Source organism: Stegodyphus dumicola, chromosome 6 (genome assembly GCF_044657685.1).
Source record: "Stegodyphus dumicola isolate Sdum_Otavi_A_Nest chromosome 6, ASM4465768v1".
In the NCBI taxonomy this organism is placed as follows: Eukaryota; Metazoa; Arthropoda; class Arachnida; order Araneae; family Eresidae; genus Stegodyphus; species Stegodyphus dumicola.
The window spans coordinates 22,754,408-22,772,971 of NC_140773.1; the positions used below are offsets into that span (position 1 = coordinate 22,754,408).

General features: G+C 32.2%; 1 protein-coding gene across 1 annotated transcript in view; it reads left to right on the forward strand.

Annotated features, from left to right (window-relative positions):
- The first annotated feature begins 273 nt into the window (after positions 1-273).
- Positions 274-18,564, forward strand: part of LOC118189073 (uncharacterized) — a 46,022-nt gene continuing 27,731 nt past the window's right edge. The window contains exon 1 of the mRNA XM_035359616.2: positions 274-431. The gene's annotated coding sequence lies outside the window, so the exon portion shown is untranslated. The remainder of the gene's footprint in view (positions 432-18,564) is intronic.

An 18,564-nucleotide genomic window follows, 5' to 3' on the forward strand; every position in this document is an offset into this window, starting at 1 on the left:
TCTCTAATTCGTGTTGCTAAAGCCAGTTTGTGAAAGGCAATCTATTCCAGTTTCTTTGATGAAATCCTTTTATGGTAATAAAGTTACCCAATAACATCTAATCTCCTTCACGGTATGTAAAATGACTGAATAAAAGAGTGTTTTCGGTTTGCGCAAAAACATTGCCAGCCAGAAACTCGCGGAGAGCATGGAGAGCTCTGCGGCTGGTTTTCTGAGTATTGAGATGGAAAGAACAATTGTTCAGACGACGATTAAATTCCAGATGGACGTTTGGCGAGACCTCTGTTGGTGGCGATCAATAAATATCAAGGTCGGGTACCGGCATCCTCATCCGCTTGCTCGCACCTCTCTTGTTCAGTCGCCGGAGGAGGGACCACTTCAGAAGCTCGTCAGCCACTTGTTGAAAAAGCTTCGCATACAATTCGCATTTAGTAAGTACAACTAAACTCAGCTTGCTGCAACGTTATTTCCTTTGCTCGCAATCATAATCGGATATTGTTCGAATGCATGTATTTCAAGCAAGCTAAATGCAGATTAATCTCAAAATTAAACATTTATTAAACTGCAGAAGAACTGCTATTAAATTCTGTTCAACAGCGGAGAATTTTATTTAAATTTTTTAATATTATATTGCATTGTAAAGCTCTATTTTTTAAAATTATATATTAGTTTTATCACATATTGTTTATGCATTTCTCCTTGCGCAAAAGAACTAAAAATTTTCATTCTTAAATAACTACACTTCTAAGAGCTTCGACAATCTGCTAATAAAAAATAAAATGTATTTTGATTTAGCAATTTTTTGAAAGCAAGTGTTAAGTAATTAATAATTTATAGTTATCAGAAATATAAGTCGCCATTTCGCAAACTGAATTTTTAAAAAAATGGTCGCCAGAGAAAAGATCTTTTTTTCAGCATAATATTTTAGTTTCCGAAATCAGTTTTATATGAATTTGGAGGATACTTTTTATCTTTCAGCATAAGATTTTAGTTTCTGAAATCAGTTTTATATGAATTTGGAGGATACTTTTTATCTTTCAGCATAAGATTTTAGTTTCTGAAATCAGTTTTATATGAATTTGGAGGATACTTTTTATCTTTCAGTCAGTTATCTTTCGTTCGGATTGCAAAATTTAATTTATCTTTCAATAATTCTGTCGCAAAATATTGAACAGACATTAATCACAACAAATGAGATAGACGGCTTTTTCTTTCACAGCCAGTTATTGTATTCTGTGATATAACTCGAATTTACCGCTCTTAGAAAGTATAGTGAGTTACTTGTACATGCGCAAATGTGCATTTATTTGCTTGTTAGTCCAAAGGAGCAATTTGCCCAGAAGGACTATTAATTTCGTTTTGTCATTTTGCGTTGGTTCCTTATAAATGTCCGATTCACTTTTCAAACTGTTGCCACCAAATATTATCGCCCTGTATTATACTTAAAGAAATTAAATAATGAAGAATCTGCGTATATGTATGTATGTTTCTCCCATTGGGATAAAACGACGGCGCCTAGAGCCATCAAATTTTTGAATAACGTACGTTTTCATCCGAATATGGGCATCTGAAAGCCCAAAATTGGAATTTATTTTATTACGTATTTCATATTTTGTAAAACTTTAACGAATTTTTCATCAAAAAGTTTTCAAAGCGAGTAACGGCAACACTGTACGGAAAAGCAAAACATTTTTATCTCCAGCGCGCGAGACTGTGTATCGGAAATTCTAAGATAGGCTCATTTTAAAATTACTTTGCGATATTGCTGTTGAATTGAATTTTATGCTTTAAATGAAAATAACGTGATATTTAATAAATAAAGGTAACGTACAAAAGGTTAAAAAAGCGGCCCTTTGGACGTAATTTAAAATCTGAAACCTTTCAGTGTTTTTTTTTATTTTTTATTTATTTCTTTTTTATTTTTTAATTGAACATCTGATTCAGCAAGCACTTTTTTTGTTTTGTTTTGCTTTGTTTTGTTTTGGTATAGCTTGGATACAATTATTTTTGCCCAGTAGGTTAAATAATTTTTGTATAAATTTCACAGTGATATGCTATTCTGTAATTAAAGGAATATCATGCGCAAGGGTTAAATAATGCTTATTTTTTAACAAAATAAAATTATTTAACAAAAAAATAAAGCAGTTTAACTTTTTTAAATAAAACAATTGTTATTTCTTTGCACAAAAATTGTTCTAAATTCTAGTAATTTTTTTTTTACTAGTAAAACCTACAACTACTCTTGGATTCGGAATATTTCAAATATCAATCAAATACTTTTTTAATCCATCAATAATTATTGAAGGAGTTAAAGCAGCAAGCATCAGAGTAATATTCATAAATTTGCAGGAATGTTTCCGATGTTAAAACCTGGGTTTAAATATGGACTATTTTTCTTATAACTGTAGAATTCCGCTTCTTAAGCTGTAGCTGTACAAAATATTATTGCCTTATCTTATTATTAGCTTTCCTTTCGTCATTTGAAATTTTGCAGCTGAAGAAGCATGTTCTATACTTAAATCTTAAACTAGTCCTGAAAATTTATGAATATTGCGCTGATTTCTGTTGCTTCAACTCTTCTAATAGTCGTCATTCAGTGTATTATTTTAACTCATACCAATCAATAATTTTTTAATCTATATGTAGATTATAATTATAATTATTGAAATATATATATTTCAATGTTCATAAGAATTTGAAATCAAACTGTTTAAAATTTAATACTACACTCATGTCCATAAATTAAGGATAATGCAAAATCAGGCAAAGGAAGAGTTAGAAGCAAAACAAATTTGACTTATTTGTAAAGCTTATTTATTAAACAAAAGGTAAAGAGCAAAAAAAGATGCTATTGATATTATTATAAAAATTAGCAATTTTTCCTCCCTGGAGCAAATTACAAAAAAAAAAAAAATAAATAAATAAATAAATAAAGAGCTATTTACAAAAAAAACAATATTACATGGTTGGTATGATTGTTAATACATTGTATGTCTCCCAGACGATACAATACAGTACGTACAACGCCTAGGCATGCTGAGTATCAAATTATCGATCTGATCTTGGGGGATATTACACCACTCAAAAAGCAATTTTCTCCGAAGTTCCGATAGACACGTAGGTGGAGGTTGACGGGCTGCAACTCGTCCGCCAAGCATGTCCGACACGTGCTCTACTGGATATAAGTCCGATGAGAATGCTGGCCAGTCCATACGGGTGATATCCTCCGATTGAAGGCATTCGCTTACGATGTTTACACGGTGAGGTCGGGCGTTGTTATCCATAAACACAAATTGTGCGCCCATGGCGCCCCGAAACAAACGAACATGTTGTTCCAGAATGACGTCCCGATAAATTTGGTGTGTCATGGTTCCAATTTGAACTCAGAATAATTCCACCCCAAACGAGCACTCCTGCACCACCGTAACGGTGTCGTTCAATGATGTTTTCTTGGTGGTAACGGGTACCTGGAGCTCTCCATATGAAAGTCCGGCGAGAATCAGACTGCAACTTGGACTCGTCGGAAAACATCACACAAGCCCATTGTTTCGGTGTCCACAATGCATGCTTTCTACTCCAGACTAACCGCAGGAGACAGTGAGTTCCAGTAAGTGGAACGCATCTGACAGGTCTACGAACATATAGACCAATCTGTGCTAAGCGTCTGTACACGGTCTGCCTTGAAATTGTCGTACCAGTGGCTGAAGAGAGCTGACGAGACAGGTCTGAGGCTGTGCTCCGCCTGTTTCTTTTAGCAGTATCTGCCAAATACCGGTCCTCATTCGGCGTTGTAACTCTGGAGCGACCTGTGCTGTAACGTCTACTTACATTACCATCATCTTGGAATCGTTGCCAAAGCCTGGAGATGACACTGTGGGCGATTCCAAGTTTGTCTGATACTTCCAGTTGGGTAAGCCCACATTTCAGACGGCCGATAATTCTACCACGTACAAAATCATCCAAATGCGTCCTTTGTGTCATAACTATTCCGTTATTGCACTGAAATGCTTATAAACCGCCTGCGAACAATTTTACTTCTTTGCCTGTATTCTTTATATATCACTCTCTTACACTCTCGTCATTGTGACGTACCATCGGTGTCATCTGGTTACTTCCTGAAATTTGCATATGATGCTTGAAGATGTGTGTAGTGATTTTACAGGTGATATATTTATTTTAGAGTTCGAATTCCGCATGAGTGTAAATTAAGAAGTAACTTGAAGGAAACGAAGAAAAGCTTTTAAAAGCCACTAATATGTTTACTCTCGTAGTAACTTTCATTCGTATTTAACCAGAGTATAAAAATTTGGAATTTGGATGCTTAATGTTTAATAAAATTTAAAAAATAAATCGAGGTTAAAAGAAGTCTAAAAGCGATCATATTCTTATAGTCGTTCAGAAGGGCTGTTTTAAAGTTTAATACGGTTTGTCAATAAACACTTTCATTAGAGAGGGCTCAAGTGGCATAGCGAAATACTTTATAGAATACTAAATGAATATACACTTAGACTAACAAGGAAACGTTATAAATATTCTGTATGTTTGAGAAGTGAAAATTATATAACGTCATTCTATAAAAATATTTAATATTTTTAAGTAGATGTATCATGAATTAAGTGCATTTTTATTTAAACCAATACGATTCAAAAGGAAAAAATAATATTCTTAAGACAGTCAAATGGCAACAGACTTCAATGAAAAGGGAAACAACGTATTTTTAGCAACGTTAGCAACTTTTAAGATAAATCAACCCAAAATGTGTTTCTAGACTAATAACCATTTTTGGCTAAAATAAGATATTTTAAAGTAATCATTGATATATAATCGTATATGGTATCTCTTAATTTATGTTAAGTGCTGCGTAAAGTTTTAAAAATTGGATATTTAAAATTTAATAACATGTTAAGAAACAGGCTAAACCAAAGAGAGGTAATACTTAAATAATAGTCTGGTGAGACATTAGGTATTCTTTGGAAGGAGGAGTGATGAAAAATGAGCAACGCTCTGACGGGGAATTGAACCATGGACCTCTAAATACGCGCCTAACGTGCAGACCACCACATCATGAAGGCATGCTAAGAAGGCGGGAGAAATACCTTATATACTCCCCCTTTTAAAGGGCGATTGGGGTTTTTAAGGGACCCAGTCGCCAAATCCTGGTGTGGAGAATCATCATCCACCACCCTTTTAGTTCGGGCGTAAAGTTAGGTTATTTGAAAGCAGGGAAGAGGAAAAATGAGCAACGCCTTCGCCTGAAATCGAGCCGCGGACCTCTGGAATACGCGCCCAGCGGGCAGACCACTACACCACGAAGGCACGCTAAGAAGGTGGGAGAAATACTTTATAATCTAATGTATGAAAGCTGTTTTACTTCCTTATTCACTATTCAATAGACTGTAGTTTGATATTAATAAGTTTGCATTTAATAAACTATTAAGAAATAGTTTAGAACAAGCAAAGATAAGCTTTAAATAAGCATTGCATGCATTGTTATTAAGACAATATGGAACAACATCGTGATTCATAAAACAAACTGAAATTTCTATACCTATATTTAATATTCTGAGCATAATATCTGCTGTTAAAGAATAATAGTTACAATATTGACTATTATAAACTATTTTTGGGTGAACGTTTATTATTTGTGAGAACATGAATAACGTTCCATAAGATAAGCATGAGATATTTTTGTAATTGTGGTAAACGATTTTTTTAATAATTTATTTTCGGTGTAACTAAATTTTGCTGCGCTTATGATGATAAGTCTGAGAGTATATTTTAGAAATGGAAGCTTAGTTCAGTATTAAGACTGTTATTTTATTGTGTAGTTTAGGATTTTAAGGCGAAAAAAGTTTTATGATATTTTATGAAATTTTAATTCGTTTGATGTCGGGCTGATTTATCGAAGATACTATATTATAGAAATTTAATTCTTTGCCAATTTTTTAAAACGTTTTTCAGTTATCAGATAAAATCAATAGAAGCATTGTATTTTTATCTAAACCTTTAATTAATATTTCATGTAATTAATTCATGTAATGATAACTGAAATCAGAATATTAGTACTCATTTACGTTGCTAAACGTGATTAATCGGTAACTTCTCCTGTAATTTTTTAAATCTTCTTTTAAATTTGATATTGAATGTTATTGCCCGTAATTTTAATCTTTTACTAATATTTTAAACCGAGATAAGAGAAATTTAGGGTAGCGTTTCCAGGTTTAACATTATTTACATATTTTTAAGATATTTGTTATTCATTTTGTAAAAGCTAATTCTTATAATTTCATTCCTCGTTTGCGCAAAACATGTATTTTGGGGAATAACTTTTACATAAATTCTTCAGAACGAAATTTTTGGATGCTGCCCTCTTGTGGTTTTTTTTTAATAATTATTTCTTTTAAATAAACATCGGTCGTTAAAAGAAAGATTTTTATAACTGTCAAATTCTCTCCGTGTTCGCAGTTACTAAATTACTACAATTAATGCCGCCGAAACGGTATTGTGGTTAGGGAAGCCTACTCCGGCACCCCAAGACCCGGGTTCGAATCAAGGAGAAGGCACGGATGTTTGTAAAAGTCTTTGCTGCATGGAGGCAGTTGTAAATATGCGGCGACCTGAGTAACTTCTATAGGTTGTTGGTAGGGGAAGAGGGGTGTGATCCCCCCTCGGGGTGCTCTCCAGCAAATTTGGAAGCGAAATTCAGCAAAATCGAACTGCCATCTGTATGGTGCTAAAGATGCAATCTTGCCGTCCATTCTAATATGAATTTGGCAAGAACGGCATGATGTTACTGCCAGACAAATACTGATGTTACTGTCAGACAAATACTGATGTTACTGCCAGACAAATACTGATGTTACTGCCAGACAAATACTGATGTTACTGTTGGACAAATACTGATCTTACTGCCAGACAAATACTGATGTTACTGTCAGACAAATACTGATGTTACTGCCAGACAAATACTGATGTTACTGTTAGACAAATACTGATCTTACTGCCAGACAAATACTGATCTTACTGTCAGACAAATACTGATGTTACTGCCAGACAAATACTGATGTTACTGTTAGACAAATACTGATCTTACTGCCAGACAAATACTGATCTTACTGTCAGACAAATACTGATCTTACTGCCAGACAAATACTGATGTTACTGTCACACATCAGTAACTGATGTTACTGTCAGACAAATACGATAATTAGCTTCCCCAGAAACAGAACCATATCGTCACATTTTTGTAAAGAAAAATTCCTAAAACAGTTCTTTTGAAGTCTGATCAGCCGTATCATTTGCATTTTAATCACACATAAACGGATCCAGAAAATCATGACGTACAATTTTTGCTAGAATATTTAATAATTCTATTAAGAACTCATAAGTTACTCTAGAAAGGATGTCAACATCTGTTAGAGAATAAACTAGGCTGAAGAACGTCACAAGAAGAAGTAAAACTTAATATTTAATCCTTATACATTGTATGAAAGAAGAAACAATAAATTCAATAAATGTCGGATGCCTTGTGTAAAGTAAAACTCTTGTTTTGTGATAAAAGAAGGTCGTATGAATTCCACAGGATGCAATATATTAAATCGAGGAGCTTGGTCGTAAAAAACATCATAAAATTGCTCTAAATGAAATCTTTTAAGCGTTCTTTTTAAGCCGGCTTTTGAAAACGTAATGAAAGTAAAGACAAAATGCACAAAGCTGTTATACAAACTTAAGTTTATTATATCATACTGCTTAAGACTGGAGAGATCACGAAAAAGGTAAAGAATTTGTTGTGATCAGCCTTTATTTTAATTGGAGTTTTATGTAACTACATTCCTTATTTTATTACATATTAAAGAAAGCATTAAATTTTAAATTTAAACATATACAGTAAGACCCCGCTTAACGCTGTTTTGTTTAGCGCTGTTTCGGTTTAGCGCTCTTTTATTTCAACCTCGGGATTCCCCGAAATTGCTCGCAGCATGAACTACGGGGATTCCTCGAAACTGTGCGCAGCGGAAGGTTTCCAAATAACATATCCGAAACTTTGTAGTTATGTTTCTTGTTTGGTGCGGTGAGGTGCTGCACGGAAGCATTTTTATCATTTGAAACATTTGTTGACATTATTGTAAGTATAAATTTACATAATACTATAACGATTAATACAGTGACAAATATTATGATCTTTAGTTTTTATCATGGTGATAATAAAAAACAAGAAAAGAAAGCAACCAGAAAAAGCATTTCACTGGAAATTAAAATGCAAGTGATTAGAAGATTAGATTCTGGTGAACGTCAATCTCAAATTAGTGCTGCATTGAATTTGGCAACTTCAACAATAAGGACAATTCTTAAGAATAAAGAAAAAATACTGTCATCGGCAACTGCAACTACGTCGAGCTCTGCAACTAGAATTACCCGTTCTAGAAATAACATTATAAAGGAAGTGGAAAAACGACTGTCTATATGGATTGACGACGAAATTGAACGCAATATGCCATTAAGCCAATCTATCATAATGCCTTCTTGACAAAAAGCCAGAAAATTGGAAACACAGAATAGACTGAATAATCTGACTGGCTTAGAATTTTATTTGTTTTTATAAATATATTCGTTTATATTGTTTTTATTTTTGTAAGAAATAAATGTTTGGTTTCTATTTTTATTAAAAAAAACATTATTAAATTTAATACCTAACCAATTTTCTATCCATCTTTCCCTAGCTCCATTATTTACATGTTAAGATAGCCTCGTTTAGCGCTGTTTCGCATTACGCTCTATTTTGATGGAAAGGTTTCCCACGCGTTAAGCGGGGTCTTACTGTAAAAAGATTCGCATGTATAGGATACACAAACAAACAGCTCTGACAAATGCATTTATAAATAAAATTATGTGATGCAGACACCATATGACTTCCTTGTACGGTTTATTAAATTATACAATTTTTTTTTTTTTTTTTTTTTTTTTTTTTTTTGCTGCCCTTTCTTTAAACCTTTTCACTCGAATTTCACTAGAGATGTATTTCTCATTCAATCAGTTCAGTTCTCACTTCGCGGTAAGGCAAAAATACATAAAATCTCAAAATATCTCCATTAAATTTGTAAAACACAGATCAGCCTAACATACCAAATACAGTTGAAAACAGTTAAAAAGAATTTTACTACTAAAAATTAGAGTTCTCAAAAACAAGCAGTTCGGCCAGCGGGCAGGAAGACAAAATTTTCGGTGCGCAATACTGAAAGTTAACTTTCGGGCCCACTGGGCAAGACACTGGTTCACCAACTGACTCAATTCACTATTCCACTAAGAGATTCAAATGTAAACAAATGGCGTAACAAATGACCTCGTTAGGCCTAGCGGTACTTAAACTTTTAAATTATTGATAATTCTACAACTATCGCAGGCGGATTAACTAAAGGTATAAAAACCTTAGCCGGAACATAAGTAAAACATAATTCATCATATTTAAAACAAACAAAAATGCATAATTTACCAACATATAAGAATAAAAAATCTAATGTGTACACCACATGACTTCCTTGTACGGAATATTAAATTATACGCATTTTTTCTTTCATTTCATTTACACTTATTGGATTGAATTAAAGCTACTTCGCCGACAGCGCATAAACCACAATAGAATAAATGCATTTTTTAAAATTCACTCTATTTGTTTACCATAGCCACACTCTGGCGCTAGATTCACTTAACAGTATTAATAATTATATAACAGTTAATTTATATAATAATTATATAACGGAAACTAAATTAACTGTTATATAATCCAATAATTATATAACACTTAACTTATATATTTCGTTCATATTATAACTCATAATGCACAAAATTTATATCATTTAAAGAATAGAATTATCTAATCGTTGCCACATGTTCTATTCAAATACTATAATAAAGCTAGAATGATGTATAAAAGAAATTAAGCAAACAAAACAAAAAAGAAACAGTTTTCCACAGACGATTGAGTATTTCTCATTTAATTAATTCAGTTCTCACTTCGCGAGAAGGCAAAAATAAGTAAAAATTTAAAATATCTATATTAAAAATTACGAAGTAAATCTCAAACACTTATTTTCTCGAAAAAATTCCAGAAAGAATTAAGCATGATTTAATTGGCAAATAATAAATGAATGCGTTATCTTTGTTGTTGCGAAGCTACGTTTCTCTAGATTAGCAACAAATCCACTAGTCTGCTGTTTCAAATGTAAACAAACAATGGCCGCCATCAAGAAAAGGATTAGGCTTAGTGGCACTTAAACAACTTTAAAATTGTTGATAATTCTAAAAATATTGCATAGAGATTTACTAAAAGCATAAAAACCTTAACCGGAAGATAAAAATAACATAATTCAATCATTTTTAAAGCAAAAAATGTACAATTTACATACATATAAGAGTAAAGAAACTGAGATCACTGAGCCGGGTAACAGAGTGGATATATATATAAATATATTTATATACGTTTGGTACGGCCGATAGCAAGGAAAATACGAGGTGCACATCTACATGTTATAGCAGTCCTGTATACAAAATTGCAACGTTCTGAGGCTACTCGTTTTTGAGTTATGCGAGATACGTACGTACGTACGCACGTACGTACATACGTTCGTACAGACGCCACGAAAATTTCTCTTCAGAATTTATTTTAAAGCAGTTTTATAATTTTTTTGAAGGAAAAGAGTATTTTATTCTGTCCTTACGTACAGATATCACGCAAAAACATCGTTAAATTGCATTCGATAGCGGTCAAAATGGATATTTTCGTTGAAATATGCTGCCTGAAACTTTTCGCGATTACAGTACTTCCTTTTTACTTCGTACAACGAAGTAAAAAACTAAGCTCACCTAGCCAAGTAACAGAGGGGAGTATATATATAATTTCGGGTTGGTAGATTTCAAAGAAAAAGGGAGATGCACAACTACGTGTTATACCACTCCTATATACAAATTTCAACGTTCTAAGGCTACTCGCTGTTTCAGTTATATGAGATACTAACATGCCGTACGTACCTACAGACGTCACGAAAAATTATCTTCTGAATCCATTTTAAATCTATTTTATAATTCGTTTGAGGAAAAAGGAGTCTTTTATTCCGTGGCTACGTACTGATATTATGCAAAAACATCTTTCAAATGGATTCGAGAGCGGTCAGGATGGATATTTTCGTTGAAATCTGATACCAGTGCTTTACTTCGTACAAGCAAGTAAAAAAGTAGAGCAAAATTTTGGTCACTTTAGTTTTGTTTAAAGCTCGAGCTTACTGATTCGGAGCTCCTGAGAATAATTTAATTATCGATTACTACAACCAAAGTCAAATATTAACATTACTATGAAAGTACATCTAATTCAAAAATCCAACTCTCTGAAACTTTTGTACAAATTAATGATAGATTGACTTGTATAAAAATTTCTTACTTTAAAAGGTACCCGACTACGTTCTGATCGTCAATTTTGAAGAAATTTTTCAAAACATTTTTATTACTTTTATTTAAAGCTTATATTTTTAGCTTCCAAAAACTACTTTTGTTTTGTCCGCCCGGTGATTAGAAGTAAAGTTATGGCTGTTTTTATTCTACGCCATGAACCAGAAGTTAGTATTTAAAAGGCCGGAAGTTGATATTTAAGGAACACAGACTGTTCTAAACAAGAATATTTCATTTGAATATACTGTTGGCGACATTCAAAAGATGATTTTTAAATATTACATTTATTATTATTATGTGCTTGGAAGCAAGATTACTTTCGAAATTTCAGTATCATATTTGGCAACATTTCTGTTTGTGTTTACATTCTGATTTGATTACCGTACTCGCTGTTATTCAGTATTATTTTTTATCTCATTCTGCTTTGTTATTTTAACATTGTGATAAAAATATTATTCACTTTAAACCGCCGATTTGCTGGAAACAGATATACTGTGAAAGTAACTACTAGGAAACAATGAAACATTTTCTGAAAATTATAATGAAGCTAATAATTCTGCTAGTAATAGAATATTCGATGTTGAAATTTTAAAATCTGCATTTTCTGCATTATCTTGTCCAGTCTGTTTCGAAACTCAAAACAATATTGAGAGTTTTAATAACGTATTGTGGAGTATCATACCAAAACAAGTGTTTGTTGAGTTGACAACATTGTGTCTTGGTTCCTATATAGGAGTAATACAGTTAATAATAGATTTTTGGGTATGTTAAAAATGTTGGAAAAACTTAATGTGAAACCTGGACAATATACTGTCAAGGGATATAACTGTATTGATAAAACTCGGATTGTCGATTCAAAACGACATTCTTTACATTCCACAAAAATCACAAGAAAAAAATTAAGAGCTTCTTTAAAGGAAAAAAAAAATCTGAAATGTTTCAGATTTTAAATTACGTCCAAAGGGGCGTTTTTTAACATTTTGTGTGTTACCTTTCTTTATTAAATATCATGTTCCTCGCACTTAAACCATAAGATCCAGTGCAACAGCAATATCGCAAAATAGTTTTAAAACGAGCATATCTTTAGAATTTCCGATACAGAGACTCACGCGCTGGAGATAAAAATGTTTTTTCTGCACAACGTTGCCATTGCTCGCTTTGAAATCCTTGAGTTTGTTAATCAAAAATTCGTCAAAGTTTTAAAAAATAGGAAATCGATCATAAAACAAATTTCAAATTTCAAATTGGGTCTTCCACATGCTCATATTCGTTGGAGGATTACGTTATTCAAAATTCGATGACTCTATGTACCGTTGTTTTATCACAATACGAGAAATATACATACATTTACGCAGATTTTTCATTATTTAATTTCTTCAAATATAATGCAGGACTCTAACATTTTGTGGCAACAGTTTGAAAAGTGAACCGACATTTATGAGTCCGACGCAAAATGCCAAAACGAAACTAATAGTCCTTCGGGATTCAAATCCCTTTGGACTAAAAAACTTCTAAAATAGAGTTAACAGAACGTGTAACATACAAAACAGGGCAGTTTTAGGAATATAATATATCACTTTCTAATATATTTTCTAAAGATAAAACTTTAAATTTGTTTTTTGAAAAACTTGTTATTGTCAACATTTCTAATACGAAAAACACCGTAACTTAAAATATTACAATAGCAATTTTATCAAACTTTCCACAAATATTCTATAGAATATTGGGAATTAAATGGACTAAAAGTTTGGGTTTATACAGTCAAAAGTCTTTAATCCGGACTCGTCGGGACTTCGGCGATTCCGGATTATTGGTTTTTCTGGATTATAGATCATCAGTTTTAATCTGGCAAGATGGCATGCAGAAATTATAAAATTAAAAATATGAAACGTAATTCATGAAATAAAGAGCAATTATGATCTAAAGGGTACCAAAATTTACAGAAAAAAAGCTTAATATTTATTTCTTTACTTTATTAAACATTTCTTTCAACGCGCGCGTGCGTAAAGCATACATTACGCATAGTCGAAATTACAAAATTTCAACCAGAAAACTATTTGATGTGTATTCGTGATATTTATAATGACGAGGAAACTAATTTAAATTATATCGGAGTACATCAAGATGAAACACTACATTTAGTGAGGAATTATAAGCCGAATAAAATAAAAATATCTGCCCTGAAGAAGAGGATACTGCTGACCGATCAACTAACAGTTCATTGCGCGCCGTGACCTTCTCCCCCCTTCTGCAGAGCAGCGTGAAATTGATTAACAGATTTTGGAATGGTTAGAGAAACAAAACACCTCTCTGTCACTTTCTTCATGCCTTTATCCATTTTTTTGCAGCAATTCCACTTTTTGTTTAATGGACATCGAAATATGCTTTCGCTTTGTAGATCTTTTGGCAGTTCCAGAATTGGAAACTCTTTTTAACATAATCGGAAGTTCAAACTTACTTTATATAAAATTGCTCTAACAGTCTGCAAAAAGTAATAAGCCGGATCCAATTCGAAGATTAAGGAACAACGCAATCTGCAACGCTAACTGAAATAGATAATTAGATAATTTTAGCTTAGCTTATACCGTCCGTTATACATTAAACGCGCATGCGTAAACGTATTATGCGCATGCGTATACGCATGCGCAGAAAGCTTGTAGCTTTGAGGTCCGGATTATAGACCATTCCGGATTATGGAAGGCCGGATTAAAGACTTTTGACTGTATACATATTTAAGATTTTTGCAGACAATTTTGTAAATGAAGAGAGAAATATTTCTGAAAAAATAGCTAGTGCATGTACTCAAACAGGTATATTTAATAGACATTTTGCTTTATGACTTAGATTTTAGTCCATTTCATTCCTTACGCTTTAATAAATATAAGTGAAAAAAATAAAAGTAAAATATTGATAAATAATTTTGAGGGAACTAATCTCTTCATACTGAAATTTGAATAAACTTTTTACCCAAAATGTGAGAAAAAAGTAAATATTACATTATAATAATACGTTCATAACCTGTTTCTATCACTTTAGCTAGCATTCTGCTAACTAACACCAAAAATGAATTTATTTGTACAATTTTTCAAAATTAGGATATCGAACGTATCATCCTTCACCAGTATTCTGCAATTACTTTACAGTATAGTCCCATAAAACTCTGAAAAATAAGGCAAACCTTTAAAAGGTCTGCATTTTAAGAGGCCTTTGTTAAATAATTCTACTTATTAATGTAAAGTTCAGAATTTCTTTCCAAAATACTGTCAAAGTTGAAACTTTATAATTATTTTGATATTTATATTCATGCTCTGAATGATAAATGAAGATGTTATTTTTCAATGAAGTAAAATAAGGTAATTCTCCCGCTTTCCTAGCGTGCCTTCGGGGTGTGGTGGTCTACACGCTGGGCCGGTACTCCGCGGTTCGATTCCCGGCGAAGGCTTTGTTAATTTTTCATCTTTCCTGGTTCCAAAAACTACCTAATGTCTCTACAGTGGCGCCCGAACTAAAAAGGGTGTTGGATGAGGATTCTCCTCTCCCAGGATTTGGCGATTGGGTCCCTAAAAACCCCAGTCGCCCTTTAAAAGGGGGTATATAAGGTATTTCTCCCGCCCTCCCAGCGTGCCTCTGTGGTGTGGTGGTCTGCACAATGGGCCGGTATTCCAGAGGTCCGCGGTTCGATTCCCGGTGGAGGCTTTGTTAATTTTTCGTCTTTTCTGCTTCCAAAAAATACCTAAAATCTCTACAACTTTTTAAAATATTTAAAAATCTTTTTAAAATATACTCTACAACTTTTTTAAATATTTGTTGCTTCAAAAATCACTATGTTCATTTAACTGCTTTTGTACGGTAATTTTAGTTAACAAGCATAGTTATTACTTCGAGGAAATATCAGAATGGCTTATTTTATTATATTCTGTGTGGATTTACAGATACGTACATATGCACGGTCAAAATCAAAGCAAGAAACAAATTATAAACTAATCAGAGGTACAAAAATACGAGAAAATAAAATCAGAGATACAAATATACGCGATAAAGCCGCGAAAATTTTCTTGATTGCTCCAGGCATCTGCATTTGGGCAATTTAGAAATCGAACTAAATGACTTCCTATTTTATTTAGAAATTAGACTTATGTAGGATGTAGTCCCAAACGGTGTTCTCCAAGACATTGATTGCTTTAGAGCATTAAATTTCCAAATTCAGAGTTTCAGTAAGATGAATGACAAACGTAAATTAGACTTTTAACTGCTAAATGTTAGAGCAATTTAAGGTATGTGCCTACATACGGAGCCCCTTTTTTTAAATACATAAAATTTTAATTAAACACACATGGTTTTGAGTAAGATGGAATATGAAACTGTGAATTTAAATGGAATTTTATAGAACGTTTCATTAATTTTTCAAATATAGGCAATATTTAGTAAAATTTAGTGAAAATTTTCATTTACGCCAGATCTCCTAAAATAAATTCTAATGAATATACTTCATTAACCTTTACACAGTATATAATTAACATACTTACCTGTATTCTGTAGCAAAAGATTTACAGTACTTATAAAATTTTTTAAATATTAAAAACTCGGTGCAAAAACTCAAAATTTAAACAAAAAAAAAAAAAAAAAAAAAAAAAAAAAAAAAACTACTAAAAAACAAAATCTGAAATGTTTCAGATTTTAAATTACGTCCAAAGGGGCGTTTTTTAACATTTTGTGTGTTACCTTTCTTTATTAAATATCATGTTCCTCGCACTTAAACCATAAGATCCAGTGCAACAGCAATATCGCAAAATAGTTTTAAAACGAGCATATCTTTAGAATTTCCGATACAGAGACTCACGCGCTGGAGATAAAAATGTTTTTTCTGCACAACGTTGCCATTGCTCGCTTTGAAATCCTTGAGTTTGTTAATCAAAAATTCGTCAAAGTTTTAAAAAACAGGAAATCGATCATAAAACAAATTTCAAATTTGAAATTTGGTCTTCCACATGCTCATATTCGTTGGAGGATTCCGTTATTCAAAATTCGATGACTCTATGTACCGTTGTTTTATCACAATACGAGAAATATACATACATTTATGCAGATTTTTCTTTATTTAATTTCTTCAAATATAATGCAGGACTCTAACATTTTGTGGCAACAGTTTGAAAAGTGAACCGACATTTATCCGTCCGACGCAAAATGCCAAAACGAAAGCAATAGTCCTTCGGGACTCAAGTGCCTTTGGACTAAAAAATCCTCTTTTCTTTCAAATACTGTCAATAAAATCAATAAATAAATACAAAGAGGTCAGATTTTACTACAGAACACAGATAAAGATGAATAAAACATTTTGGCAAAATTTCATTTCAATATTCTAAATACATTTTGAGAAATTAATGTAATCGCAATCAAAAGTAACTAAAAACACAATTTCTCAGAAAAATGCATTTAAAGATTTTAAATACAGCACAAAAAATTTTGTACTCACTTTAGACCTTTAAAACGCGCCGTATTTGTATGTTAGGCCCTCATTTACTTCATTCTTAACTAATTTTGACTTTTACTGGTTGAGTTTGTTGCTTGTAGAGATTGGCGTTTCTATTTCTGAATTCGCTATTTGTCTATTCCCATGTAGCTTTCAAGCACAATGGGATTAATTTCTATTTCTATATACCTGAAAATAGGTAAAAGTCCTAAATATATTGAATTAAATAATAATACAGCAATATCTGCAGCAATGTTTTCAGTTGGACAAAAGTTTCTTTAGGTAAAATATACCTCAAAAGGTTATTAAAATACTCATTATTGTTTTGAGTCTTCCCATGTAGGCATTTTATCAGCAAAGTGTCACACCGTGAAAGATGTGTTGTTTTTATAGCCTTTATATTGCTTAATAATTAGAAAATAGTTGTTTAAACTTATTGTTTACATTTTTACAATCATTTAAATGCCAACTTCCGGCATCCAAAAATTCACTTCCGGTTTACGTTTTATACTATAACTTTGCTACTATTTATCGCAAACACAAAAATAAAGCATTTTTGGAAACCTAAACATATGGCCTGTAAAATGAATAAATAAAAAAAATTCGAAAATTTTCACCAAAACGATGAATTTAGGGTAGGCACATACCTTAAGGGGACTCATACACCTTAAAACCCATGAGATGTTCGAATAGGTGACAGTTGCAAGAATTGGGATAACTTATATATTTTAAAAGCAATTACTACCAACTTTTTACAGCTGACTACATAATATAGCTGCTTTCTGAAATAGTAATCAGAAAGTTTGTGTTGCAGCAAATATTTTTATAATTTAATCCGCTTTGTGACAACATTTTTCGTCATGTTTCCAACTTGCGCGCACAGTTTAAAACATTCTGTATCATAATTTGATTCCATATTTAATATATAGCTTTTATAACATTTGGAAACTACTGTGAACCTAAAATTCTAAAAATTCCATGTTAAATTTTTATTTTATTTTGAGTTGAGTTTATAAAATGTATTTTATTAACAAAATTTTTAATGTTTTCGTCCATAAAATTTTTCAGTATTAAAATATTCATCAGATTGTTGGTTCAGTTAGAAAGTAGTACCCATATAAAGAATTCCATCGAATTTCAAGTATGTACCATTAGCCATTTTTAAAATATCATGCGCGCAAGTTGGAAACATGGCGAATATTTTGTCACAAAGAGGATTAAATTACAAAAATATTTGTGGCAACACAAACTTTCTGGTTACTATTTTCCAAAGCAGCTATATTATGTAGTCAGCTGTAAAAGGTTGGAAGTAATTGCTTTTAAAATAAATAAAATATCCCTATTTTTGCAACAGTCACATATTCGAAGATCATAAGGGGTTTAAGGTGTATGAGTCCCCTTAAACAGTTTCATTATCGAATAACATGAAGAGTTCATCATGCTTGTCTTCCGTTACATCTTCCAGGCGAATCATCGGATTTTGTTGCATAAAATTTTAGATTTCTTACAGCTTCTCATAACGCTTTATTTTCGGACTTTGACTGTTAGTATTATTTTCTTGCGAACTGCTTCATATTAAAAATTCATCCTATTCTGATTCTAAATATGTGTTTCATTTCACTTATTGACCTCGAAATTTTGCATTCAGCTCAAAT